This window comes from Tenrec ecaudatus, chromosome X (assembly GCF_050624435.1).
Source record: "Tenrec ecaudatus isolate mTenEca1 chromosome X, mTenEca1.hap1, whole genome shotgun sequence".
In the NCBI taxonomy this organism is placed as follows: domain Eukaryota; kingdom Metazoa; phylum Chordata; class Mammalia; order Afrosoricida; family Tenrecidae; genus Tenrec; species Tenrec ecaudatus.
The window spans coordinates 143,589,210-143,595,270 of NC_134548.1; the positions used below are offsets into that span (position 1 = coordinate 143,589,210).

Genomic DNA, 6,061 nt, shown 5'->3' on the forward strand with positions numbered 1-6,061 from the left:
GTCCACTGCAAATAATACACAAGACAACTTAATAAGAATTAGCACCACCAGAGGAACTAGAATTCCATGGAGAAATGGCTTATGCTAGATCAGGAGATGAACCTGAAACATTTGGTTAAATGAGAAACCAAGGAAGCTTGGTTTCAAATCCTTTCCCTGAAAAAACAATAGTCATTAGAACCAAAGATGGTGAGATTGCCTCACATACTTTGGTTATCAGGAGAGAGTCCCTAGAGAAAGGTGTCACACTTGGAAGATCCTCACCAAGTTAAATTGACACAGTGTTTGCAACCATGGGCTCAAGCATAACTGTTGTGAGGATGGCGCTGGGCTGGGTGGTGTTTTCTTCTGTTGTACACAGGGCCCTATGAGTCGGAACCAACTCAACAGCACCAAACAACAGCAATATTACTATGAAGCCGACCCTAGGTGATACAAAGGGTCAATGTCAGCAGTTGCTAATTGCAAGGTTGGAGGTATGAGTCCATCCAGGTATGCCTTAGGAGTAAGGCCGTGCATTCTAGCTCCAAAAAAAAAAAAAAAAAAAACCCACTGAAAACGCTATGTAGTACAGTTCTGCTCTGACATAGGATTCTCATGGATCAGAATCTAACCATTGGCAACTAGTAACATTTACTGAATGCGTATTGTGCCTTACATGAGATCTAGTAAGCCTCAAAATCACCTGTGTTAGTCTGGGTACTTTAGAGAAAAAAACACACAGAAATTCATATGTATAAGAGAGGGTTTTATATCAAGGGTAAGTGCACATCAAGAAAACATCCCAACCCAGTGCTGACCAAGCCCACAAGTCCAACATTAACCCATTAACCCATATGTCCAACACCAATCCACAAAGTCCTCCTCCATATCACTAAACACACACTATGATGTTGACTGCAGGGGGAAAGCCAAATTGGTGAATGTGTAAACATCTCAGCTTTGACAGGGGTCTCCGCCTGGCTGCTCCAGCACCCAGGGCTACATCAGAGTAGGTTCATGCAGCTTCTCCTCAGGGATGTCTTGCAGGAAATGAGCCTTGCCAGCTGAAGCAGGAAATGGCTAAGGTAGCTGCACCCTGGTCTGACCATCAGAAATCAAGAGACCCAAGAACTCAAAAGGCAAGGCTCATTGAGCCATTTATCCATCCACCTTTCAATTAGCCCCACGTGTTTATCGGCCAGTTTGGCACAATAAACTACTAACTCATCACCTTTTGAGGCAGGTATTAAGATTCAGTTCTCCATTTCACAGAGATTGCAAAGCTTCTAAGTTCAGAGCTGGGATTTGAAGTGAGGCATAGGCTATCACCTACTCAACTCTTCTGGGTGTCATGGCCTGAAGTAAACTAAGATTGCCCTTTACATGAGTTGCACATGCAAGTTGCTACTTGCACATGCTACTTACTCTACAATGTACTAGAGTGCAGAGAAGAGAGCTTAGAACCTACCCCCAAGTATTTTGTCTCATTTCGGAGACACCGAGCTAAGGCAGGAATGGGCAATGTTTCAAGTCAGCTTCAGGTCTCCTCCAGAACTCCAGGATCTGCTAATCCCTACTCCAGAATAACTGAGATGCAAGCACTGTCATGCCTAAGACTCAATCCACCCTGCCTCTTGCAAATCCTTTCACTTTATTTCTTAATTACTATGCCATTTTGAGAGATAAACTCCCTCCAACAAAGACAGCGCAGGATCAGGATGGTTTCTGCCAGAAGATTAATTATTTTTCTGCACTTAAATTCACATATATTTTCCATATGACCTCTGGTCTTCATAGAATTTCCACTAAGAATTTCAGCTACCAAAATAGGAATGTTAAAAGAGCACAGGTGACTATACACATGGACTTCTCCAGATTGGATACAGAGAAATTCACTTGACTACATCTGGGTGGAAAGACAATGGAGAAGCGAAATTTCGGCACCTAAAACCAGGCCACGGGCTGACTGTGGAACAGACCATCAATTTCTCATATGTAAGTTCAAATTAAATGTGAAGAAAATTAAAACTTGTTGTGGCAGTTACATAATCTGTTGTCAACTTGAGACTATTAAGAGTGAATGGGTATTTTGCCTGTCATTCAGTTTGCAGCTTGATGACCTCATTTGGAGGCACTAAGGAAATAAATAGCTTACTGGTGAGGCACAGACACTCAATCCCTGTGAGATATTCCTGTTGACAGCCACATGGAGCTATGCTGATGACAGACAGAACCAGGGACTTGGAGGAGTGAGATAGTTAATGCTTATTGTGCCAACTCAGCCAATGAACACATGTGGAATTAATTGAAGGGTAGAGAGATAAAGGGCTGAGTGAACCTCGCCTTTTTTTTGCTGCTTGCTCTTTTATCATCGGACCAATGTGCGGCTTCTTTGCTTGTTCTGTGCCTCCATTTGCAAGCTACACTGCCTGTGGGACACCTAACCTGTAGCTTGTATTGCTGTAATTTGAGGTTCTTTCAAGACCTGCTTCGCCACACTATTGGAGTATACATCTCTTGAGCTGGGAACCGTGGGATCCTGTCATCTGGTTGACTGTTGGTGACCTATCTGCCTTGCTATGGCTGGATAGCCTGAATTGCTCTACAGAGGACTACCCAGCAGCCCTCAAAACTTGAAGGGCTGCCAGTGTCTCACAACTGTCTCACGGGAGTGAGTTGCACTTAGCCATTTATACGGCTTTATAGATTAATTGTTTATTTCTTATGTTATCTATTTAAATCTATCTATCTGTCTGTCTAATTATTAGCATTCTGGCTTTGTTTTTCTAGAGAACCCTGTTTAACACAAGGAGCCACGTGGAGACCCACGCTAGCAGTGATAAGCTTTCACCACCACTGTATCCACAATACTTTCCACCTACTGGCCTGTGATCTTCCTGCATTTAGCATCATTGTATGGCTCCATGAGTCTAAAGAGCAATTTATGGACTAGTATCGACATATAGGGTAATATCAGACTTGATCTGGATTAGGCAACAATGTATTCTTAATGTACAATAGCTCCTTGATATATAGTTCTCTTTCACAATATAAGTGTCCATGAATTTGTTTCTCTAGAATACCCAGACTAACATACAAATCTGCAAGTGTCAGCATATGTGTGGAGTCTATCCCATTTGCATTTCGAGAGCATCTCAAGAAGAGATGTGCTGCATTTAACACTAAAGACAAAAGATTTCATGATCTGTGCGATAACATCAAGAGTGTCAGACATTAAAAAAGCAAAGGATAAAATGAAAACAAAAGATCAAAGTGGATGTCAGAAGAGACTCTGAAACTTGCTTTTTATTGTAGAGTAGCTAATGTATGTGGAAGAAATGATGAAGTCAAAGAGCATAACAGAAAAATTTAAAGGGCAGTTTAAGAATAAAGTAAAATACTATAATGCAATGTTCAAAAACCTCGAATTAGAAAACCAAAACAAAAGAATATTCTCAGCATATTTTAAACTGAAAAAAATAAAAAAATTCAAGCTTTGAGTTGCAATATTGAAACGTTCTATGGCAAAATATTGAATGATGCAGAAAGCATCAAAAGAAGATAGAAAGAGAGAAGACTTCAAAGGAGATAGAGGAGCAGCAGTTACCTCAAAGGTGCACAGTGACCAGCAACGGTCATAGAAAATGGTGAAAGAAACCAGATCCTATGATGTTTTGGGGGGCAAACCCAGTGCTACTCAGGAAGAGCTCAAAAACTTACAGGAACCTGGTCTTGAGTACAATCCTGATAAGAATTCAAATGAAGGCAAGAAATTTAAACAGATTTTTCAAGCATTTAAAGTGTTTTCTGATGCTATGAAAAGAGAATTATATGGCATTGGAGGTGAGCAGGCCTTCAAGGATGGTTTTGGTTCTTCAATGGACACCTTTGATATATTCTTTGGAGGAAGTGGAAGGGTCCAGAGAGAAAGGAGGGGAAAAAATGTTATGCATCAACTCTCAGTAACATTAGAAGATATGTATAATAGTGCAACAAGAAAACTAACTCTGCAAAAGAATGTGATTTGTAACAAATGTGAAGGCCGAGGTGGTAAGAAAGAAGCAGTAGAATGCTGTCCTAACTGCTGAGGTACTTGAATACAAATATGAATTCATCAGATAGGACCTGGAATGGTTCAACAAATCCAGGCTCTGTCCACAGAGTGCAAGGGCCATAGGGAATGAATCGGCCCTAAAGATAGACATGAAAGTTGCAATGGAAGGAAGATAGTTCATGAGAAGAAGATTCTGTAAGTTCACATTAACAAAGGTATGAAAAATAGGCAGAAGATAAAGAACCTGGACTGGAGTCAGCAGATATTATTACTGTTTTAGATCAGAAGGACCGTTCTGTTTTTACCAGATAAGGAGACCTTGTCATGAGTATAGACACACAGCTGGTTGAAGCATTGTGTGTGTGCCAAAATACAGTTTCTACTCTAGACAACCTAATCATAGTGTTCACTTCTCACCTAGGTCAGCGTGTGCAGCATGAAGATATTAAATGCGTGCTACATAAAGCCACTTCAATTTATTGCAGACCATGTGAAAACGTCTCCGAAGTATTGAATTTAAGGTGAGCTTCCTTGAGAATGATTTTCTTTCTCCCAATATTTTATTTCTGCTGGAGAATCTCCCAACTGAGACGAAAGAAATAGAAGAAACTGATGAAATTGATCAAGTAGAACTTGTGGACTTGAATCCCAACCAGGAAAGATAGCATCACTATAATTGAGAAACATATGAGGATGATGACTATCATCTCAGAGGTGGGGTTCCAGTGTCAGATCTCTTAATGGGGGCCAGTGAATGTCGCTCACTGCTGGCATTTTATATGTAGTAGTGAATAAGTGAAGGACTGTAATAATAATATGCTCACCACTTGCTATTGTTTTTCTTTGATTATTCAATTATATTAGTGTTTTAAAGTTAATGAAGAATAAACTCAAATATAAAAGTTCAAAATAAAAGATGGAAAGAATTGAGTGGTTTGAAATGGAGGATGGGGCTGCACACCGGCCAGAGGAAGACCGGTGAGCAGAGAGGCCCCTCCTGTTGGTCCTGGTTCTTTCAGAACCAAGATGAGAGGTTGGAGATGGAGGTGCAGGACAAAGATAAAATTTAGCCAGGAATATGAAGTTGGGAAATATTTTATTGAGGCAGGAAAAGAACTCCAGGGAGGGAAGGGAGAACAGAGGACTGGGGCATCTTGAGCTCCCAGGAAGGTTCTGAAACCCAACGAGTTAGGTCAGGGAAACCAAGTCTGGCAGTGAGGCAGTGGGACATATATAGGGCTTAAGCCAAGGACTTATGTACTGGCAAGGGGAACGAAGGCCTTTTGGTGCTGCAGTTGCAAGGTTTGAGTCAGGATGTGGTCTGAGTAAATCGTCCCGGAACACTGAGGGAAGACGCTATACAGACCTGGTCGGAGAGTTAAGCTCCTTGGAATGCTGCAGGCAGGAACTGCACAGTCCAGCTCTGGCCTTAAGAGGTGGGCCGCAGAGGAAGGGACCGCACAGTCCAGCAGGCTATCTTTCGGGAGAGCTGGGGGAAGTGGCTGTATAGTCCGGACCTGGCCCAAACATCCAAAACTCTCCATAATGTTAATGGGTGCCGTGTTCTGTGTTAACTACTTCCTGCTGAGACAGGGCAAAGAAGGGGGTAATAAGAGTTGGAAGGTTCGGGGCCCGGGTAGCTTGGCTGTAAGGGCAAAGCAAGGATTCGTTGAAGATCAGATGGCTTTCACTCAGTCCTGAAAAATTTTAAACGGGGAGCCAACAGTAACGGTACAAAAATGGTTGCCAAAGGCCCAACTAGGGGCATAATTCATAACATCACAGAACTTTTGAAACCATGAGGAGGGGCTGGTGGTGCCCCACTGACGTTTTCTGATTTCCTTGGCCCTATTGCAGAACACTTAAACATTTTATTTAACCCCTTTTAACTTATTGATATAGTGTATGTACCTTTTTGTCAGCTATTAACAGATTTAATCGAAGAGTTACCTGTGTCAGAGATGTAAGTTGTTGCTGCAAGGAGGTGAGAGACTTTGAGGTGGAGTTTATGACTAGCTGGAGTTG

General features: G+C 41.8%; 1 pseudogene; it reads left to right on the top strand.

Annotated features, from left to right (window-relative positions):
• The first annotated feature begins 3,626 nt into the window (after nucleotides 1-3,626).
• On the top strand, nucleotides 3,627-4,821 carry LOC142433756 (dnaJ homolog subfamily A member 1 pseudogene; annotated as a pseudogene).
• The last annotated feature ends 1,240 nt before the right edge of the window (nucleotides 4,822-6,061 follow it).